The sequence below is a fragment of the Salminus brasiliensis genome, chromosome 25 (genome assembly GCF_030463535.1).
Source record: "Salminus brasiliensis chromosome 25, fSalBra1.hap2, whole genome shotgun sequence".
In the NCBI taxonomy this organism is placed as follows: domain Eukaryota; kingdom Metazoa; phylum Chordata; class Actinopteri; order Characiformes; family Bryconidae; genus Salminus; species Salminus brasiliensis.
The window spans coordinates 1466971-1490847 of record NC_132902.1 but is presented as its reverse complement, the minus strand read 5'-3'; positions in this window follow the sequence as shown (position 1 = coordinate 1490847).

Genomic DNA, 23877 nt, shown 5'->3' with positions numbered 1-23877 from the left:
TCCGGGATCTTAAAAATGCGCCCGGCTGGGATTTCTAAATTCTTTAAACTGTCCGGGAATTCCCTTTGATATTCCGACAGTATTAGCCGTACGGATTTCTTATAACCTTAAACTTAAGCGAGGCACCAACAGACAAGTGCTCGGAAATAAGCAGAGTGGATATGCCTCCTCTATTCCTAGCTATAGTCCTTTTGTTAGCTAGCTAGCAATTGTTAGCTAGCATAGTAACAAGGCGCCGTAAGATTAAGAGTAAGAATGCTAAACTGGGATCAGTTCAGGATAGCTGAGAGAGGTGGTCTTGGGAAATGAGGCCCATGGTGTGAAGGTGTCGAGGGCTATGTTGCTAAGTTTTGTTGTTGCTACACTTGTGACCGAACAGCGCTATTACCTAGATTAGCCCTGTTAAGAACCCGGAACTGGAAGCAGGCTGGATGTTAACCCCGGGGGCTGGTTGTTGTTGTTGTTTTGTCTTGGCCGAGGCCAGCCAGCGACCGATCATAATTCCGAGACGTGATGCCATGTTTAGAGGAAATTACTAGCCAGGCTGGTGTTGATGGTGTGAGCTAGCACACCTGAGCCACGGTATTAATGGTGTTAGACGTTTATTACCTGGTTCAGGTGTATTTGGGATTGCGATTGAGCAATGAGACCGGAGTGGTACCCTTGAGGCCCTGGACTGAGAACCTCTGGACTGGTTATTACAAAGTGGTCAGACGGTGTTAGGTTGTTTGTTTTGCCTTGAGGGAGACCAGCATCTGCATCAGCTGTCATAATATGAAGATGTGTTGGCTAGCTGGCCTGTATTTACCGGGGTTGCCAAATCCATCTGATAGCAATCTTTTGTAGGGGTGGAAGCTTAGCTGCTGGCGAAAGGTGTAAACAGAAATCACATGGGTAAAGAGCCAGTGCTTGGGCCAATTTGATGGCATACGACTGCAGAGAACTACGCTACAGTTTGGCCTGGTTCCTACTGGAACTTGGTATTCCTGGGAAATATCCCTGAGCATACCTTATCCCCTGACTCTTCAAACTTTGTGCTAACTCTCCGCAGCTGGATTGAGGATCTGACGCTGAAGCTAACTGATGCCAGCTTGCATTTTCCATGGTCCACGTGTCTTTAAGAAATTGCCGTTAAGGGGAACTGTGGAAGTCAAGGCAAGGTCAGGAAGACCAAGAAAACCCGGTAATGGAGCTGCTCGCATGTCAGCCAATGGCGAGGCACCAAAGGACCTGCTGGAAGGTATGGTGGTGCACCTTTCTACTGTGCAGTGTTGCCTAACCTGTATGGAAAAGCGATGTGAAGGTACCCAGACTTGGGGCCTCCTCAATCAAGTCAACATTGAGCTCAGCCAGAGAAGAGCCCCTTGCCAGGTGTTTGGATGTGGAGTTGGATCTACAGCATTAGAAACATGGATAGGTCTAAGCAAATTCTGGTCAGTCTAGGAGCTTGGATGCGTGGCTTCAACGGCTGGACAAAGATCCACAACGTACCTCAGCATCCACCATGCCTTTGGAACCTGCCTCAAAGTTCCTTGACCTGAGCAAGAGGCTCCAAGAGGCCTTCTTGGAGGGGATGTTCCTGAGTAACGAGGTGAGCGAGGTGAGCTGATGGTGTAAGCTAGCAATTGATCTTCTTCTTGCTTGGCAGGGTAAGAACCTCCGGACCAGGGTAGAAACTGCCGGGCTGTTTGTTTTGCCTTGGTGGAGCTTAGCATCTGCACCACCTATCAACAGCAAACAAAGCCTTCCCCTGTGACGCAAGACACCAACCGCGCTGCAACCCAGGCAAGGCAACGCTGGGCTTCTATCAGTCTTTCGTCTACCTGCTCCAGCTCTTATCAGAGAACACACACATACACACACACACACACACACACTTGCACGATCAAACGAGTGTTGCATGCACACACACACACACACAACGTCCTGATTGCAGACTCCCCCAGAGAGCGAGCTGAAGTAAAGAGTGATTGCTGAGGTGGGAGAGACAAATTTACACTCCGCAAACAGCACTCATTATAAACAGGCAGGGCTGTGTGTGAGAGTGTGTGTGTGAGTGCGTGCGAGAGTGTGTGTGTGTGTGTGTGTGGCCAAACCCCGACCAGTAGAGTAAGCAGTAGGGAAGCCAAGCCCTCAGCGGCTGCCAAAAGGAACAGATTAGTGCACCAGCCGAGCGTTCGCTTAGAGACAGCGAGGGAGGTTAAGGACAGGGGAATGGGTGACCAGCTAACTGACGCGAGGTCGTCGAAGATCACCAAGGTCTTGGGAATTCCCCAACTCGATCATTATGGTTCTCACTAACCTAGAACCACAATTAAAACGGAGACTCCGTCCTATCACATGATGCTACCAGCACTGGGAAGGTGAGGGCTAGCGTAGTTTTCCTCCGAGACACGCCTCAAGAAAGCTCCGCCACATGTTTTTCTCAAGCTGCTGCGAACACACCCCTCAGCACGCTTGGAGGAGAACACTAACTGCTAATGTTGTTGGCAGAAAGGGGGGGGCATCCTACCAAACCAGAGAGAAGCGAACAGTTGTGACCAATCACAGTCAGGGGGAGGTCTTAGATCAAACAGTGTGGTGATCTGGACCGGTTTTAGTCAAGGGGAGGTCTCAGAACAAACAAGGTGGTGGTTACGACCAATCACAGTCAAGGGGGGAGGTCTCAGAACAAACGAGGTGGTGGTTACGACCAATCACAGTCAAGGGGGGAGGTCTCAGAACAAACGAGGTGGTGGTTAGGACCAATCACAGTCAAGGGGGGAGGTCTCAGAACAAACGAGGTGGTGGTTACGACCAATCACAGTCAAGGGGGGAGGTCTCAGAACAAACGAGGTGGTGGTTAGGACCAATCACAGTCAAGGGGGGAGGTCTCAGAACAAACGAGGTGGTGGTTACGACCAATCACAGTCTAGGGGGAGGTCTCAGAACAAACAAGGTGGTAATGTGGACCAATCACAGTCGGGGGGGGGGGTCTCAGAACAAACGAGGTGGTGGTTAGGACCAATCACAGTCAAGGGGGGAGGTCTCAGAACAAACGAGGTGGTGGTTACGACCAATCACAGTCAGGGGGAGGTCTTAGATCAAAGAGTGTGGTGGTTACGACCAATCACAGTCAAGGGGGGAGGTCTCAGAACAAACAAGGTGGTGGTTACGACCAATCACAGTCTAGTGGGGAGGTCTCAGAACAAATATGGTGGTGGTTAGGACCAATCACAGTCAAGGGGGGAGGTCTCAGAACAAACAAGGTGGTAATGTGGACCAATCACAATCAGGGGGGGGCGGTCCTAAAACAAATGAGGTAATGATTAGGACCAATTACATTTAGAGTCAGCAGCTGTGGTAAGGGGTTCTGTTCAGCAGCCGGTGCACACCATACCAAACAGACCGGCTACATCGCTTAGTCCAAACAGACATCCGATCAATCCATAATGTCCCGCCTGGCTTTTAGCACTTACAGAGGGGGAGGGGTGGGGGTGGGGGGGGTGCCCAAACCTGGCCCGCAGCTTTGAAGGTCCAGACGTGGAGTTGGGACTGGAAGGATGTAAGAACTACCATCTGTTCTCCTGGAGTGTCTGGAACCCCCAAAACCCGAAACCTCAGGGAAGGTGTACTAGGACAAGCGCAGTTAAAACTACGGGAGGGCTTTTCCGCTCCAGAAGCCAAACAAATGTTGCGGGAGGGGCAAAGGGGGTTAGAGGGTGGGGCTGATACGCGGGGTGGGCGTGGCCATGCGGTCGTAACCGTTAAACGGTTTCTGCGGTGCTAAAATCACAGAGGGGTGCTCCATTTTAACGCCACGCTGTTCGGCAGACGCACACACACACTGATACACACACACACACACACTGATACACACACACACACACACTGATACACACACACACACATACACGAGCTAGCAATCGCGCGGCGCGGGAAAATAGCCCCCGTGCTCGTGCTTATGTGTGTGCGCAAAGCAGCCGTGATGCGGAACAATCAGCAGCCCTGCTCGCGCTCGCTCTCCCTCTCACTCACTCTCTCGCTCGCTCGCGCGCTCTCTCTCTCTCTCTCTCTCTCTCTGGGCGGCGCCATGGCAACGGAACAGCTTCAATTAGAGGAGAAGAAAGAGCTTCCCCTCGGCACGGCACCGAGCGAGGCGAGTGTCAACGAGCACGAGAGAGCGCGCGCGCGTGTGCGTGCCTATGTGTGTGTGTGTGTGTGTGTGTGTGTGTCAGGGAGAGGGAAATTGCGAGACGGTGGAGAGCAGACGGGGGAAAATGATCGAGGGAGAGAAAGAGCGCGAGCGTGCGTGCGAGTGTGTGTGTGTGTGTGTGTGTGTGGAGATTGTGCGCGAGAGGGGAAGGGAGGGGTGTGCGTCTGGCTATGTGTGTGCGCGCGGAAGCGAGCGGGAGACCAAACGGAGAGAGAAAGGGGAAGAGAGAGAGAGAGAGAGAGCGCGCGCGCGAGAGAGAGAGACGCCAGAGACAGGCTGTGTGTGTGTGTGTGTGTGTGTGTGTGTGTGTGTGTGTGTGTTTTCTCCTCGTGCGCTCGCGCAGCTAATGAAAAATGAAATATAGCTGCGAGCGGCGACCGCCGGGGCCCAAGCACCGCACGCAGCCCCTCACCGCGCGCAGCGGCCCTGGTGCTAATGGGTCGGTCCAGAGCAGCGGTCACCCCGCCCGGCCCCTGGACACGCTCCCTCCTCAGGGCCCAGGTTCCAGCCCTGACCAGCCGCAGGCTTTAATCCAGAGGCCCCTAATTGTGGAGGTGTCGTTCTGGGGCGGAGGGGCCCCGGCTGTCTTCACCCCCTGACAGCAGCGTGTAGGAGCCTGGATTATTGGGTCCTCTGCAGGGTCCAGATTCTGCAGTGCCCGGACATCACGTGCCCAGGCTTCAGAAGACAAGTGTGTCCATTTCCACGCCCCCTTTCACTTTGAAGTCACAGCGCGGCCTAAATAAACAGGGAATTCTGGGAGCCTGGAGCGCAATAGACCCAACAGACCCCTTTCAGGAGATGAAAGAGGGGGTCTCCTGGATTTGTCTAGAATTTTATTTTAGAATTTCGAATATAAGAATTGTTGGAAATTTGTTTCTAAATTATTGGAAAGATACTTTTTCTAAACTGATTCTAAAGTATTAAGTGTTAATTTACATAATTTCACAGAGTTCACAGAATTATGTAAATTAACCGAAGTGGGGGCGCCCCGCCCCTCTCTATAGGCTCAGTTCCAGCCCTAATCAGCCACAATGTTTAACTCAGGGGCCCTTAATGGCTGAGGTGTTTTCCTGGGTCTCTAGTCTGATATATATATAATATATATAATATGTAATATAGAAGAGTTCAGGAATATCTGATTGGAAACAGAATTTACAGAATTTACTAAATGAAACATTTCTGTTGCTAAATTTCAAACGATTTACAGATTTACAGAACGATTCAGATGTTAATGTTGGAAGTTAGTATTGGAAATTTACCAAATAAGAATTTACAGAATTTGAAATAGGAAATTTTCCCATGAAATTGTAGAATCTTGTAGAATTTACAAAAATGAAAAGTTCTAGAATGTTGGAAAGTTTAAGATGGAATTAAAAATTAAAATAAAAATGGAAATTACTAGAATTTGTAGAAATTTACAGAATTTGCTATATGCGCCGTAATTGTTGGTAATTTTTTGGGAAATTTACAAATGTTGAATTTACAGAATTTGAAGTTTGACGGTAAATTACTGGTCACTTTACAGAATCTACTGGATTATGAATCTTTGTTTCTGAAGTATTTCACAAAATGAGCTTCAAAATTGACCGAATTTGGAGAATTTACAGGATAATTTTCTTTTTGTTTCTAAATTATAATTGGCTGAATGTGAGATTTACAAAATATATGTTTATTTTATAGAACTGACAGAAACACTGTGTGAATTTGACAATTTGTAACAAATAATTTACTAAAAAAAGAGAGAGAGAAGCTAGTCAAGAAAACTAACCAGCTAATAACCAGCTAATAACTTAATAACCAGCTAATAACCAGCTAACAACTTAATAACCAGCTAATAACTTAATAATCAGATAATAACCAGCTAATAACTTAATAACCAGCTAATAACCAGCTAATAACTTAATAATCAGATAATAACCAGCTAATAACTTAATAACCAGCTAATAACTTAATAACCAGCTAATAACTTAATAATCAGCTAATAACCAGCTAATAACTTAATAATCAGATAATAACCAGCTAATAACTTAATAACCAGCTAATAACTTAATAACCAGCTAATAACTTAATAATCAGCTAATAACCAGCTAATAACTTAATAATCAGATAATAACCAGCTAATAACTTAATAACCAGCTAATAACTTAATAACCAGCTAATAACTTAATAACCAGCTAATAACTTAATAATCAGCTAATAACCAGCTAATAACCAGCTAATAACTTAATAACCAGCTAATAACCAGCTAGCCGTGTGAAGCTTCACTGCAGGGTTGGGTTGGGTTAGGATACAGTGGGACAGTCCTCCGGCTCACCTGGGCGATCCAGAGAGGTGGTGCCGGCCACCTGGGTGGTGCCGGTTGTGGTCAGGTGATGGGAGAAGGCCTCAGCCAGCGGTGTCCAATCACAGCTTCTAATGAGAGAGAGAGAGAGAGAGAGAGAGAGAGAGCCTGGCAGAGTGAGAAGTGTCTGAAAGCTTGGGTAATATTGGCAGTGTGTGTGTGTGTGTGTGTGTGTGTGTGTGTAGTGCAGGGAGCGGCCGGGCAGGAGGCTCGCCTTACGGCTGACCGGGGCAGCCGGGTTAAGCTGCAGTAAACAGGCAGCGAGGTGTGTGAGTGTGTGTGTGTGAGTGTGTGTGTGTGTGAGTGTGTGTGTGTGTGAGTGTGTGTGTGTGGTGTAGGGTTGCGGCTACAGCAGGCTCTGCTGTTATTCGATATGACCTTCCACGTCAGAGCTTGCAGCGGCAGCCTCTGAAAGCACGCACACACACACACACACACACACACACACACACTCTGCAGTGTAGCTGAAGCTGTCAGGCACGTTTACTTTCTTCTCTCCGACACACACTTTCCTCCCCTCGCGCCTCTTTCTTTCCTGCTTGCTGAGTTGGTTGCCTTTTGACAGAGGCCAGGGGAAGTCCACACACTCTTATCTCCCCCCCCCCCCACCCCCAACACACACACACACACACACACACACTCACTCACTCAACACAGAGAGATGATTGACAGTGTCTTCGTCAGAAGGAAGGCTCCTGTCTGGTTGCAGCTACAGAGAGATGGAAGCTGATAGAGACTGCTCTCTCTCTCTCACTCTCCTCTGAGGGGGCTGCTGGGTAGTAGTGGGGTTCCCAGTGTTCGGGGGCTCCTCTCATCCTCAGGCTGGGAGTGATTGATAACGTAAGCACTGCTATTTTGGACCAGCCAGCCCAGCCCAGCTCTCATACTAATGAACACCACCCACACCCCCCTCACCCCACCGACCCCCTCCCCTCTCCACACCCGAGCTTCAGTCGGGCCTGAGTTCCTCATCCAAACCCAAATATAGCCCAGAACATTCTCCCCCACCCTCCAGCCCAGCCCTGCTGTCTGAGTCCAAACCAAATTACAACAATTACAAACTACATTTCAACACATTCCTCCAAAAACCCAAAAACAAAAATTCTCTAACAAACTTCGGAATAAACTTGAAAAAAAAGTTGTTAAAATGTAGATTTTCCTAAAAACTAAAAATGAAATTGAACTACATTTCAACAATATTCTCGAAATCAATTTAAAACAAAACATTTCTAAAATCTAAAATTTTATTGAAACTAAATTATAGAAAAGTTTTAACAAAAATTTAAAAGCACTAAATAAATTTGAATAAATTCGGTAAGTCTGACTAAACTGGAAAAAAAACAAAATTTAAAACAACTAAGTTTTATTACAATTTTTAAGTATTTGATAAAATGTCAACACATTTCTCTAAAAATCTAAAAACAAAAATTCTCTAACAAACGTCAGAATAAACTTGAATAAAAGTTGTTTAAAATGTTGATCAAATGAAATAAAAACTACATGTCTAACATCCAAATTAAACTATATTTCAACAATATTCTCGAAATCAATTTAAAACAAAACTTTTCTAAAAGTCTTAATTTAATTGAAACAAAATTCTATAAAAGTTCTCTAAAAACCCAGATGAATCACAACAGATTCTAAAGCACTAAATACATTTGAACAAATTCTGTAAAAGTCTAAATTAGAATTAAAGAATTCTAAAAATCTAAAAACACCAAGAAATGTAACAAAAATTTCAACAAAATTTTTTAAAAATTCAACAAAATCTGAATCTGAACAAACTTCTCTAAAATCGTAACTAAATTCAAACCAAAAAGTGATTTTCCATAAAAACTTAAACTAATTTAACTGCAGATCAGAAAAGTCTGTAAAACCCAATTAAATTTGAATACAATTCTGCCTGAACCCGACCAAAACCCCACAAAGGCCAGAACCGGACTTTGGCCCGACTAAATTCAACTCCAGCTTCAGGCATCCTATCATCACAGCATGATCTCGGTCAAGGTCGTGCAGACTTCAGGAGGTCCTGAGTACCTGTGTGTGAGCGCTAGTTAGCATGTTAGCATGTTAGCGTACCGTACTCCCTGATTCTTACTGAATAGGTCAAACTTGGTTAGAGTGAACTTCAGTGAACTTCGTGAAATTAGCTGACAAAGGGGTTGAGGGGTTGGTCCCCCCCCCACACACACACCTATACACACCCATACATGTCCACCTCAGAACACACACACACACACACACACACACTCGTCTCTGTGGCCTGTTCTTCTGGCCTATGCTGCACACGTCTAAAAAAAGCCTGAACCCTCTTTCCCTTGCACACTCATTCCTCCCTCTCTCTCTCTCTCTCACTCTTGCTCTCGCGCACTCGCTCGCTCTTCCCCTTTTCAGTATTAAATGCCCCCCCCACCCGTGTTGAGTTCCCCTGCTTTGACTGACACAGCATTCGGAAGCACACTGGGACTCTGCAAGTGTGTGTGTGTGTGTGTGTTTCTTTAGGCAGCGTTCCACCCCCCTCCCACACACACTTCCCTCTCTTTCCATCCGGTGCTAATCTCACTCTCGCTCCTCTCGCTCACGATCTCTCGCTCCTGAAAGAGAAAATCCATTTAGTCAGAGAGAATCTCTCTCGCCCTCTTTCCCTCCCTCTCTCTCTCTCTGTGCTGCGTTTGCTTTGATTAGAACGTTCTCTAAATGGGGAAGAGGAAAATGTGTGTGTGTGTGTGTGTGTGTGTGTTTACGTTTACTCAGGTATAAATGTGTGTGTGTGTATTTGTGGGTGGGGGAGGGGTCTGTACAGATGTGTGTGTTTTAGTGGAGCTGTTTGGTTTGGAGTGTGAAGTCCTTATAACGGTCCAGTGTCCAGCGGTCCAGCGATCCAGCGGCCCAGTGGTCCGGCAGAGTACCCTAAAGAACAGAACATTGAAAAAAGTGAGCAGTGTGCACCAGCTGCTGAACAGAACCCTGCATGGCCAGGCAGGCTCTGATACCTATAAAGTCTTAGTCTGAAACTGTTCATAGTCTAATGCTATACATTCTTAGTCTAAGCCTATACTTTCATTATCTAAAGCTATGTAATGGTAAACATTCATAACCTAAAGCTATAAATTCTTAGTGTCAGGCTATGAATTCTTAACCTAAAGATATCAAAAAAGTGGTTAAGCCTAATAATGACTAACCTAATGCTATAGATTCTTAGTCTAAGTCTATAAATTCATAATCTAAAGCTATAAAATATTAGTTTAAGCCTAAACATTCATAATCCAGTGCTATAAATTTTTAGTCTAAGGCCATAAACTCATAATATAATGCTATAGATTCTTAATCTAAGTCTATAAATTCATAATCTAAAGCTATAAAATATTAGACTAAGCCTAAACATTCATAATCCAGTGCTATAAATTTTTAGTCTAAGGCCATAAACTCATAATATAATGCTATAGATTCTTAATCTAAGTCTATAAATTCATAATCTAAAGCTATAAAATATTAGACTAAGCCTAAACATTCATAATCCAGTGCTATAAATTCTTAGTCTGAGGCCATAAACTCATAATCTAATGCTATAAATTCTTAGTCTAAGGCTAAACATTCATATTCTAATGCTATACATTCTTAGTCTGAGGCTATAAATTCACAATCTAATGCTATAGATTCTTGATTTAAGTCTATAAATTCATAACCTAAAGCTATAAAATATTAGTCTAAGTCTAAACATTCATAATCCAATGCTATAAATTCTTAGTCTAAGGCTAAACATTCATATTCTAATGCTATACATTCTTAGTCTAAGGCTATAAATTCATAATCTAATGCTATAAATTCTTAGTCTAAAGCCATAAATTTATAATCTAATGCTATCAATTCTTAATCTAAGTCTATAAATTCATAATCTAAAGATGTAAAATATTAGTCTGAGCCTAGAAATCCATAATCTAATGCTATAAATTCTTAGTCTAAGGCCATACATTTATAATCTAATGATATACATGCTTAGTCTAAGGCTATCTTACTCTAATGCTAAGAATACATAGTGTAGTGCTACACATTTTAGTCTAACTCTATATATTCGTAGTCTAAGGCTATAGATTCTTAGTCTAGCGGCATTGGTTCATAACCGGATGTTAGGAATTATAGATATTATAACGTTGAATTCAATCTAATGCTAGAAATCCTTAGTCTAGGCGAATAAAGATTTAATGTATGTTATTGTTATACATTTATAATCTAATGCTATACATTCTTAGACCAATGTTATAGATTCATGATTGAATATTAGAAATTCGTGATTTAACGCTATAAATTCAGTCTATACATTCTTATACTAATTCTATGCATTTAATCATTCATGGAAACATGAAATGTGAACTTTGCCCGTGTTCAACGAATAGCTTAGCCATGGACATAGAGGGCAACAGGGAGAGAGAGAGAGGTAGAGAGAGAGAGAGAGAGAGAGAGGTAAAGAGAGGTAGAAAGAGGTAGAGGTAGAAAGAGAGAGAGAGAGAGGTAAAGAGAGGTAGAGAGGGGTAGAGGTAGAAAGAGAGGTAGAGGTAGAAAGAGAGAGAGGGAGGTAGAGAGATAGTGAGAGGTAGAGAGAGAAAGAGAGAAATAGGTAAAGAGAGAGAGAGAGAGGTAAAGAGAGAGAGAGGTAAAGAGAGAGAGAGATAGGTAAAGAGAGGTAGAGAGAGAGAGAGAGAGAGGTACAGAGAGAGAGAGGTAAAGAGAGGTAGAGAGAGAGAGAGAGGTACAGAGAGAGAGAGAGATTGTGAGAAGGGAGCGGCGGCGTCGTACCGTTGTGTGTGTGTACGTGGTGTGTGTGTGTGTGTGTGTATGTGGTGTGTGTGTGTGTGTGTGTGCGTGTGTGTGTGTGTGTGTGTACTCCTGTGGGCTTCTCAGCCCCTAAGGCGTTTTGTTCCCCCTCCCTGATGCGGCCCCCAGCTTCGCTAATCCTCTCGAGACACACACACACACACACACACATACATACACACACACACACTGTGCGCTCCCAAGGCCCCGAGACGTGCCACGCTGCTTCTTATCTCCACACTCAACCGAGCTCCACTGCACACACACACACACACACACACACACACACACACATTGAGCAGCAGAACAGAGAACAGTGCAGCACACACACACACACATAGCTCGTGCAGCGCAGCCCAGCCTTTCCCTCCGCACCGAAGAGGAAACACAGCGTGGACCTGCATTCCTGCATCATTAATAATTACAGATCAAAGGGGGTGGATACAATTAATCAATCAATTAATTAATTAATCCAGTCATTAATTAATTAATTAATATTCATCATAACTCCCCAACATCTCCTTTAGAGAGCTGAATCGGGACAGGGGTGACTGGGGGGAGACTCCAGGCATATTCAACACCCTGTTACTTTGCCTCTTTATAGGGGACTCTTCTGAGGAAGCATGACAAGCTCTTCTCTGATTGGTTGGTTTGTGTCAACAGGCCGGCTCCTAGCATAACTTAGCCTAACCTAATTTAGCATAGCGTAGCGCTGTACAAGAACATTGGAATTATTCCCAAGTTTGACGAGACAGTGTAGACCAAGAACTGTCCCCTCAGTGTCCTCTCAGTGTCCTCTTGGAGTCATTCATTCAGTCTTCTCTGAGTCCTATCAGTGTACTCTTTGATTGCTCTTGGTGTCCTTTCAGTGTCCTCTTGGAGTCCCCTCTGTGTCCTCTTGGAGTCCCCTCTGTGTCCTCTTGGAGTCCCCTCTGTGTCCTCTTCGAGTCCTCCATGAGTCTTCTTGGAGTCCTATCAGTGTACTCTTTGATTGCTCTTGGTGTCCTTTCAGTGTCCTCTTGGAGTCCCCTCTGTGTCCACTTGGAGTCCTCTCTGTGTCCTCTTCGAGTCCTCTCTGTGACCTCTTGGAGTCCTCTCTGTGTACTCTTTGATTACTCTTGGTGTCCTCTTGAAGTCCTCTCTGTGTCCACATGGAGTCTTCTCAATGTACTCTTGATTGCTCTTGGTGTCCTCTCAGTGTCCACTGTAGTGCTATTAATGTCCTCTTGGAGTGCTCTCAGTGTCCTCTTGGAGTCCCCTCTGTGTCCTATTGGAGTCATCTCTGTGTCCTCTTGGAGTCCCCTCTGTGTCCTATTGGATTCCTTTCTGTGTTCTCTTGGAGTCCTCCCTGAGTCTTCTTGGAGTCCTATGAGTGTACTCTTTGATTGCTCTTGGTGTCCTTTCAGTGTCCTCTTGGAGTCCCATCTGTGTCCACCTGGAGTCTCCTCTGTGTCCTCATGGAGTCCTCCCTGTGTACTCTTTGATTACTCTTGATGTCCTCTCAGTGTCCTCTTGAAGTTCTCTCTGTGTCCACCTGGAGTCTCCTCTGTGTCCTCATGGAGTCCTCCCTGTGTACTCTTTGATTACTCTTGGTGTCCTCTCAGTGTCTTCTTGAAGTCCTCTCTTTGTGTTCACCTGGAGTCCCCTCTGTGTCCTCATGGAGTCCTCCCTGTGTACTCTCTGATTACTCTTGGTGTCCTCTCAGTGTCCTCTTGATGTTCTCTCTGTGTCCACCTGGAGTCCCCTCTGTGTCCTCATGGAGTCCTCCCTTTGTACTCTCTGATTACTCTTGGTGTCCTCTCAGTGTCCTCTTGAAGTCCTCTCAGTGTCCACTTGGAGTCTTCTTGGAGTCCTCTCAATGTACTCTTGATTACTCTTGGTGTCCTCTCAGTGTCCACTGTAGTGCTATTAATGTCCTCTTGGAGTCCTCTCAGTGTCCTCTTGGACTCCTTGTGGAGTTCTCTCAGTGTCCTCAGCATACTCTTTGATTACTCTTGGTGTCCTCTCAGTGTCCACTTTAGTCCTCTCAGTGTCCTCTCTGTGTCCTCTTGGAGCTTCACTGGCTTCCCCATTGGAACATGCGGTCCTCTCCTGCAATGCACACTGCGGCGATCCTCTGAGGTTCCTCTTATTTCACATCTTTGAGGGACTGTCTTTCTAAAAGGTTGGGAAAGGGACAGGTTCTCCTCATTAAGAGCTGAAAGACTTTCTGTTTGCTTTGGAATGGGACTGTTCTTCTTATTTTGGCAAACCTTCTTTCTAATCGCTCGGGAATGGGATAGGTTTTCCTCACATTGCATCTTTGGAGGTCTTTCTATCGGCGGACTCTTTTTGCAGGGACTATTTTTTTTACCGGTAAAGTTTTGTTGTCGCTTCCCTCGTATTGGCTGGGCTGGGATGTACCTGATCCCCATTGGTCAGGCTTGCAGGGAGCTCATCCTCAGAGACAGATTTGCAGGCGGATGATTTGGGATTAGCCCAGCATTAGCGCTAACTGTTCACAGGGCAGCACGGAGAATCCTTCACAGCGGACAGCGCCTGGAGGACGAGACCTCAGAGAGTCAGAGAGGACACGACCTTAATTCGGAGCCGGCGCTCCGGAGAACGGACCTGATCGATGGATCGGGCTTCCAGAACTCCACCTGGGTTCTGAATGTAAATGTAAATATCTGGGGGGGGGAGGGGGTCCGTACCGATAGTGACCGCTGTTAACTGAGCCTTAGGACACACACTCTCACACACACTCTCACACACACTCAGCACAGTCCTCGATTAGACTCTTGGCACTCCCTGCGCTATCCCATAATCCTCTTTGATGTGGAGAGTAGAGGTCAGTGAAGGGTCATTGCCAGGGTGAGCACACACACACACACACACACACACACACACAGACATACACACACACTGAAAATTTATTACACACGCACTTCATCTGACCGATCGAGGCTGTTTTTCTTTTCACAGCCTCTCTCTCTCTCTCTTTCTCTCTCTCTCTCTCTACCCTCTCTCTCTCTCTTTCTCCCTCTCGCTCTCTCTCTCTCTCTCTTTGTACCCTCTCTCTCTCTCTCTCTCTCTACCCTCTCTCTCTTTCTCTTTTTTTCTCTCTCTCTCTCTCTACCCTCTCTCTCTTTCTTTTTCTCTCTCTCTCTACCCTCTCTCTCTCTCTCTCTCTACCCTCTCTCTCTCTTTCTCCCTCTCTCTCTCTCTCTACCCTCTCTCTCTTTCTCTTTTTCTCTCTCTCTACCCTCTCTCTCTCTCTCTCTCTCCTCTTTCTCTCTCTACCCTCTCTCTCTCTACCCTCTCTCCCCTCTTTCTCTCTCTCACTCTGTCTCTCTCTACTCTCTCTCTCTCTCCCTCTCTCTCTCTCTCTCTCTGAACATCTGTGTGCAATTGAAGCACTGCATAAATTATTCTTTAGCCGCGCCACGTCTTTCTCTCTCCTCTTTTCACTCGTCCGCTGTGTGTGTGTGTGTGTGTGTGTGTGTGTGTGTGTCTTTTTGGAGGCCTGATGCTTCTGTCTGAGCGCAACTTTTTAGAAGCAACAACAATAGCACTGAAACACACACACTCACACACACACACACACACTCACACACACACACACACACACACACACTCACACGCAGGCTGGTGCAGTGTTACAGAGAGAGTGGCTCGTCCTGTTGTAGAGTTTCATGGAGCCGCTGCACAGACAAAAGGACATCCTGTTTCCTGGAACACACACACATACACTCTCACACACTAACACACACTCGCACATACACACACACTCGCACACACAGCCTATTGTGAGTTGTCTATTGCGTATTGCGTAGCTCTCTCTCCCCTCACTCTAATGCAGTGTTAACCCCTCACTCTACCATTCTGCTCGAGGGTGTCTGCAGAGAGTGAGAGAGAGAGAGAGAGGAAGGGGAGGTCTCAGAACAAACAGGGTGGTCATTAGGACCAATCACGATCAGAGAGAGGTCTCAAAACAAAAGGAGCAGTGATTAGAACCAATCACAGTCAAGGGGAGGTCTTAGAACAAACAAGGTGGTGATTAGGACCAATCACAGTCAGGGGGAGCTCACAGTTATTAGGACCAATCACAGTCAAGGGGAGGTCTCAGAACAATTGGTCATTTGAACCAATCACAGTCAGGGAGGGTGTTTTGATTAGGACTAATCACAGACGGGGGTCTCGGAACAGAAGAGGCAGCCATTGGGACCAATCACAGTCAAGATGAGGTTTCAGGACAAAGGAGTAGATGCTTAGGACTAATCACGGTCAGGGGGAAGTCTCAGAACAAAAAAGACGGTCATTTAAACCAATCACAGTCAGAGGGAGGAGTCTCAGAACACAGTGGCAGTGATGAGGACCAATCACAGTCACAGCAAGGTTTCAAGGTGTTTTTTGGATCCAATCAGGGGTTTTTGAACAAAAGAGGTGGGGATTAGGACCAACCACAGTCAGGGGGAGGAGTCTCATATCACAGTGGAAGTGATTAAGACCAATCGGAGGAGGTCTCAAAACAAAGGAGTGATTAGTACCAGTCACAGTCAGGGGAAAGTCATGGTGATAAGTCTCAGATCAAAGGATGGTGGTGATTAGTACCAATCACAGTCAAGGGAGTGGGTGATTAGGACCAGTCCCAGTCAGGGGGAGGAGTCAGAACAAAGGATGGTGGTGATTAGTACCAGTAATAGTCAGGGGGAGGCCATTGTGAACAGGACCAGTCACAGTCAGGGGGAGGAGTCTCAGATCAAAAGATGGTGGTGATTAGTACCAATCACAGTCAAGGGGGGGGGTGATTAGGACCAGTCACAGTCAGGGGGGAGGAGTCTCAGGACAAATGAGGTTGTGATTAGTACCAATCACAGTTGGGGGGGTGATTAGGACCAGTCACAGTCAGGGGGAGGGGTTTCAGAACAAACAACATGGTGATTAGTACCAATTACAGTCAGGGGGAGGTCATAGTGATTAGGAACAGTCACAGTCAAGGGGAGGGGTTTCAGAACAAAGGATGGTGGTGATTAGTACCAGTAATAGTCAGGGGGGCGCTTGTGGTCAATAAGCCCAATCACAGTCAGGGGGAGGAGCCAGAACAAAGGGTGATGATGATTAGTACCAGTAATAGTCAGGGGGAGGCCATGGTGAACAGGACCAGTCACAGTCAGGGGGAGGAGTCTCAGAACAAATGAGGTGGTGATTAGTACCAATCACAGTCAGGGGGAGGAGTCTCAGATCAAAGGATGGTGGTGATTAGTACCAATCACAGTCAAGGGGGTGGGTGATTAGGACCAGTCCCAGTCAGGGGGAGGAGTCAGAACAAAGGATGGTGGTGATTAGTACCAGTAATAGTCAGGGGGAGGCCATTGTGAACAGGACCAGTCACAGTCAGGGGGAGGAGTCTCAGATCAAAGGATGGTGGTGATTAGTACCAATCACAGTCAAGGGGGGGGTGATTAGGACCAGTCACAGTCAGGGGGAGGAGTCGGAACAAAGGGTGATGTGATTAGTACCAGTAATAGTCAGGGGGAGGAGTCTCAGATCAAAGGGTGGTGGTGATTAGTACCAGTTATAGTCAGAATGAGGTGATCTGATGCTGAGGGGTTCTGTTTAGCAGCTGGTGCACACTGCCCTGCACCCAAACTCCAACCACTGCCCTGGCTGGGCCAAAATCGGCATGGTTTGAGGGTCCCTGCTGGAGCTGGAGAGCGGTGTCCAGATGCCTCCTCCACGCTGACGGCGGTGAGATAGGAATAACAGAACTGACGCAGGAACCAGAACAACAAGAAAACATACACAGAAAATCTATTTAGTCCGGGGGTGAAAAGGCAGGCGAGCTGGTACTCTCCGCAGTATGTGTGTTTTCAGGTGTGTGTGTGTGTGTGTGTGTGTGTGTGCATGAGTAATGTGCCAGCGAGCATCTGAGTCCGCGTTTACTGCCTCCCCGAGCAGCCCAAGACTAACAGCACAGCCCAGCTGATGAATATTTAACGGCTCTGAGCGCGAGCGTGTGTGTGAGTGTGTGTGCGCGAGTGTGTGTGTGTGTGTGCGCTCTCCGAGTGGCTAGGATCATTTATTAATGCCGGCTGAGGGAGAGATGAATAGATCGGCTGTGTACACAGAGCCAGGGCAGGGTGGATGGCAGCTCAGCTCGCTCGCTCTCTCTCTCTCTTTCTGTGTGTGAGAGTGTGTGTGTGTGTGTGTGTGTCTGTTTTAATGTGTGTGTCGTTCCACACAACCATTCATGCGTCACTGTGTGCCTTTGTCTGTTTGTTTGCGCATGTGTTGGACTCTGTGTGTGTGTGTGTGTGTGTGTGTGTATGGCTGGAGCAGTGCTGCCATATATAGACACCCATCCATTATTAATCACTTCATCTAGCATTGATGAAAAACGGCCCGTCACCCAAGCAACCAGGCCCACCGAGCGCACAAACACACCCGTACCGATAAGCGATTCGCTGATAGTTTGCTAATAGGTGGAGTTTGGAGGTTCGTACGTATCCCGTCGGTTTCTACCTATCCAGGAACTTTCCTGGCGTTCCAGTAGAAAAACCATCCCGTTTTGGCAAAGTCAGGGCTCAAAGGGCTCAAAGTCAGCGCTGGAACACCTTCGTCAAGTCCGAAGACAAGGCCAAGACTGTAACTGTCATGGTCGAGACTAACAGGGCTGAGATAGAGTCAGGGACGAGTCCAAAGAAGGCTGTGAGTCCAAAAGGGATAGAAACCAATACAAGGCTGAAGTCAAGGCCAAAGGGAGCCAAAACTAAGGGACGCAAGTCAAGGCTGAGTCCAAATGAGGTCAAGACCAAGTCAACACTGAGACCAAAGGGGCCAAAACCATATATGGTCTATATGGGGCTGAGACCAAGTCAAGGCCAAGTCTATATGAGGCTGGGACCAAGTCGAGGACAAAGGGGACAGAAACTAAGTCAAGGCTATGTCCAAAGGGGGAACCAAGATCATTTTAGGCCCGAGTCCAAAGGGAGCCAAGACCAAGTCTAAGCCAAAGGGGACAGAAACCAAGTAAAGTCTGAGTCCAAAGGAGGCTAAAACCAAGTCAGGGCCAAGACCAAAAGGGGGCCAAGACTAAATCAAGGCTGAATCCAAAAGAGGCTGAGATAAAGTCAAGTCCAAGTCCAAAAGGGGCCCCAAGACCATGTCGGACCCGTGTCCAAATGGAGTCGAGACCAAGTCTAGGTCAGAACGATTTTGGACTAAATCGGTCCAAATCAGTCCAGACCAAGTCAGGGCTGAGTCTAAAGGTGGCCAGGATCTGGTGAAGGCTAAGACTTTTGTTGGCTTAAACCAGGTCAAGGTGGAGTCCAACGGTGGCTTAGATGAAGTTAAGGCCCAGTCCAAACGAGAGTGAGATCAAATCAAACATTTTTGGTCTGTTCAAACTGTTTACTCAGGACCACCAACGAGCAGTTGGTCTTGGACAAGGCCAAAAACGACATTTAAGACCAGGGGTCTAAGACAATAGCAGCCCTGAACACAGGGAACCCAGGACGTCTTGGTTAGCTACATACCTGGTTGGGAAGGATGGGAGATGGGACACTTTACAATTGGGGAAATTTTGGGATCAGTTGCACTTCTGATCAGTTGTATGAACTATATTGATTTGCCTTATTGAGCTGTGGAGTAACCAGTAGTTTATGGGTCGGCTTGATGGGTTTATGGCTTGACACTTGCGGTGGAACCATGTAACATTAGAAGTTTGTAGGAAACCAGCCAAGAAGTGGGAAAATGCACCGTAGGTAAGGCTTCTGCCCCCAGAACTGCAGGGTCACTAATATGCATTTAAGGAAGGACACCAGGATTTACTGACGTCCTAGATGTTCTAATGCTCTCGCTCATCCATTCATCACTGCTGGCACGCCTTTCAACAAGCTCTTATCCACAAGGTTTTCTAAGAGCACTTACAGCTCAATAGCCTGCTGTTGTAATTAGCAAATGAAATAATTAACACGTATGTTAGTGAATCTGCAAGTCTTGGCATGGGCTGGTGGAGCTTTCTCATTATGCCCTTGATTTCCTGGCTATATGGGATCTATGGGATTAATGGGGTTGCTGTGAAATGGGGTTGGGTTCAAATCCGTAGGGTTGTTGGTCTCCAGAAACAGGGCTGGGACTACGAGTTATACAGGACAGAGCCAAAGGCTGTCCATCTCCAGAAGAAGGGATATCTCCAAAGGCTGTCCATCTCCAGAAGAAGGGATATCTCCAAAAGCTGTCCATCTACAGAAGGAGGGACTTCTCCAAAGGCTGTCCATCTACAGAAGAAGGGATATCTCCAAAGGCTGTCCATCTCCAGAAGAAGGGATATCTCCAAAGGCTGTCCATCTCCAGAAGAAGGGACAAAACCAATCTTAGCTAGGCTTTAGATCTCTAGAAGCCGGGAAAGACTCTGAATCTTCTGGTAATTCTAGTTCTGATGGGCCTGGTTCAACTGATCTGTTAGTTGCCAGGTTCAGAATGTGTGCTTCAGCAGGGTAGTCCCTAAACTGTGCTGGACACTATCCCACCAGGACTGCAGTTGTAGAGCCCTGTTCAGCCAAAGGCTGTCCATCTCCAGAAGACAGGACAGAGTCAAAGGCTGTCCATCTTCAGAAGACAGAACAGAGCCAAAGGCTGTCCATCTTCAACAGACAAGACAGAGGCTATCCATCTCCAGAAGAAGGGACATCTCCAAACGCTGTCCATCTCCAGAAGATAGGACAGTCAAAGGCTGTCCATCTCCAGAAGAAGGGACAAAACCAATCGTAGCTAGGCTTTAGACCCCTAGAAGCAGGGAAAAATTCTGGATCTGGTAATTCTGGTTCTGGTGGGCCTGGTTCAACTGATCTGTTAATTGCCAGGTTCTGAAGGTATGCTTGAGCAGGACAGTCCCTAAACTGTGCTGGACACCATCCCACAGGAGTGCAGTTATAGAGCCCTGTTCAGCCAAATGCTGTCCATCTCCAGAAGACAGGACAGAGTCAAAGGCTGTCCATCTCCAGAAGGAGGGACAAAACCAATCTTAGCTAGGCTTTAGATCTCTAGAATCTGTGGTCTTCAGGTAATTTGGTGGGCCTGGTTCATTAATCTGTTAATTGCCAAGTTCAGAAGGTGTGCTTCAGCAGGGCAGTCCCTAAACTGTGCTGGACACCATCCCACAGGAGTGCAGTTATAGAGCCCTGTTCAGCCAAATGCTGTCCATCTCCAGAAGACAGGACAGAGGAAAGGCTGTCCATCTCCAGAAGACAGGACAGAGTCAAAGGCCGTCCATCTCCAGAAGACAGGACAGAGCCAAAGGCTGTCCATCTCCAGAAGACAGGACAGAGCCAAAGGCTGAAGGGACAAAACCAATCTTAGCTTGGCTCTAGAAGCGGGAAAAGACTCTGGATCTGCAGTCTTCAGGTAATTTGGTGGGCCTGGTTCATTAATCTGTTAATTGCCAGGTTCTGAAGGTATGCCTGAGCAGGACAGTCCCTAAACTATGCTGGACAACCATCCCACCAGGACTGCAGTTGTATAGCCCTGTTCAGCCAAAGGCTGTCCATCTCCAGAAGACAGGGAAAGAAACCAAACTCTGCAAGGCCTGTAGACCTCAATGAGCAGGGTCCGAGCCAGACTACGCTTAGGTCTGTACTGTGGCCTGGTTACCAGGACTCTGTAGCAGAGGTTAGAGTGCGAAAGCTGAGAGAATCGAGGTCTGGCACTGCTGAGAAGACAAGACCTAAGGCGGCGATATCATCTTCCTTTTATAGAGCACAGTCACAAACACCCTTTCTGCTCTGTGGTAGAAGGTTAGCACTTACAGATTCAACCGCTGCGCGCTAGCTGGGGACTTTCCCCTCTTTTACCTCAAAGGAAGGTGTGTGTGTGTGTGTGTGTGTGTGGAGGTGGGACGGATCGAGTCATAGCAAAAGTAGCAGAAGCTGCTGAGTGAAAGGGGGAGCGGGGACGAGTAAAACCGAGAGCGAAAACACGGCGAGATGGCGAGATAGCGAGAGCGTAACTGAAAGAAAGGGGCGGGGCTAGGGTGCATGTGCATGTGAGCATGTGCGGTTAGCTTTTACTTTCATCGCTAAGTAACAACTGCCACTTTCGGCGTGCCCCCATTTTTCAAAATCTCGCCGTTTTCCTCGAGGAGGGACCTGGTTGAGTTCCTAACGATAATCGCACGCTTCTAATTTTCCTGCGCGAGAGTATTCGCGTGTGCTGCCGGAGACGTGAGATGCATGCCTGCGTCGTCACCTTGGTCTCTGGTTTCCAGCAGAGGAAGGAAGGGTAAATTAATTCTTCGTTGGGATGGCGATGAAAGGGAGGGAGGGAGTGGGGGGCGGTGCTCGTACTCAAACCTGCAGCGAAGGACCTTTCTCTTCTCAAATGAAATAGCTGGGATAGAGGGTCGAGGAGAGGGTCAGGGAGCATGACCTGAACTTACGCACCCCTTAATACTCCACCCCCAACACACTCGGAGAGCCATAGTGCCAATCAACACGAACACCGGCAGTCCCTTCGTGTAGGGGCCGAAATACGGGAAATACGGACATACGGAAGGCCAGGAAACCGGACGCAGTCGTTATATTTTGCTTTTATTCCCTTTTATTTCCTGATTAATGCGTCTTATAAACGTGGAGGCTCGCGTTTTGCGAGGTCCTGGCAAATTGCAAGTTTATGGCTGCTCTTAACCTGCTCTCCTCGTGCAGGGGCTGGCGGTGGCTTCTCATCGCCCAGACGCCCCGTAATACATTTCTGATAAATGATTGTGTTTCAGAGTAATGAATTAGCCCCATTACGCGGATGAGTGGAGCGCAGAAAAGAAGAGGGGACGGACTGTGAAAGCGAGGGAGAGCGAGGGAGAGCGCGAGAGAGAGAGCGAGAAAGCAAAAGAGAGAGAGAGAGAGAGAGAGGTGGTGGGAGGGTGGCGGGGGGTTCATCTCAGTGCAGGTTGTGGTAGGAAATTGTGTGTGTGCACGAGAGCTTGTGGAGAAGGAAGGTTGAAGAAAAAAACAACGACGAAAAAAAAAAACGTCTTTGTATTCGTCTCTTCGTGGGGACCGAATTCGTCCCCAGTCTTTTGTCCTTGTGGGGATGTTTGGCTGACTCAGGAAAAGAGAGGAATAGAACAAGTGAAAGAGACTGAGAAAGCTGGTCCTCCAGGTCGCATAGGTTGCTGAGGTCTGTGGACCCAAGTGTCAACACTGGGTTTCAACACTGAACGTGGTCAAGGACCGCCCACTTTGACAGGAAAGGGCCGCGTGGCACAAAAACCACCAATCGACCAATCGCAGTCGTGATGAAGGTGACTTTACAGGTAAATCTCCATGTCCAGTGCAGGCAGCTAGTCGCTATTGCTGACCGCCTGTGAATGCGCACATTCAGACATGCAGAGAGCCAATCATATCGCAGCTGACAAAGTCCCAATAGTTGTGGCCAGCCTTTGTGGCAGTCCCCACAAAGACAGGAATACAACCCTGTGTGTGTGTGACTGTATGTCCCGGCAGGAGGAAGAAGAAGGAGGTTTCCAGAAACAGTGTCTGACACAGACTATGAAAGGCTGTAGATCTATTGATACGAGGCCAGAACGACCCTCTGCAGGGCTGTGCCTGGGTCAGAACCAAACTATTCAGTTCTACAGATGTCCAGAATCTGGGTCATAACCAATCGTAGCAAGGCTGTAGATCTCCAGAAGAAGGGACAGAACCAAATCATAGGCACAGCTGACCTCCAGAATCGGATGAAGAACTAAAATTGGCAAGGCTTTAGACCTCCAGAAGCTGGGTCAGAACCAAACTGTTCAGTTCTGTAGGTCTCCAGAATTAGGGTCATAACCAATCTTAGGAAGTCTTTGGATCTCCAGAATTTGGGCCAGAACCAAACAATTCGGTCAATAGATCTCCTGAAGCAGAGGCATAATCAATCTTAGGAAGGCTGTAGTGTTCCAGAATCTGGGTCAGAACCAAACTATTCAGTCTATAGGTCTCCAGAATCTGGGTCAGAACCAATCTTAGCAGGTCTTTACATCTCCAGAATCTGGGTCAGAACCAAACTATTCAATCTATAGGTCTCCAGAATTAGGGTCAGAACCAATCTTAGGAAGTCTTTAGATCTCCAGAATCTGGGTCAGAACCAAACTGTTCAGTTCTGTAGATCTCCAGAATTAGAGTCATAACCAATCTTAGGAAGTCTTTAGATCTTCAGAATCTGGGTCAGAACCAAACTATTCAATCTCCAGATCTTCAGAAATAGGGTCAGAACCAATCTTAGGAAGTCTTTAGATCTCCAGAATCTGGGTCAGAACCAAACTATTCGATCTCCAGATCTCCAGAATCTGGGTCAGAACTAAACTATTCAATCTATAGATCTCCAGAATCTGGGTCAGAACCAATCTTAGGAAGTCTTTAGATCTTCAGAATCTGGGTCAGAACCAAACTATTCGATCTCCAGATCTCCAGAATCTGGGTCAAAACCAAACTATTCAATCTATAGATCTCCAGAATCTGGGTCAGAACCAATCTTAGGAAGTCTTTAGATCTTCAGAATCTGAGTA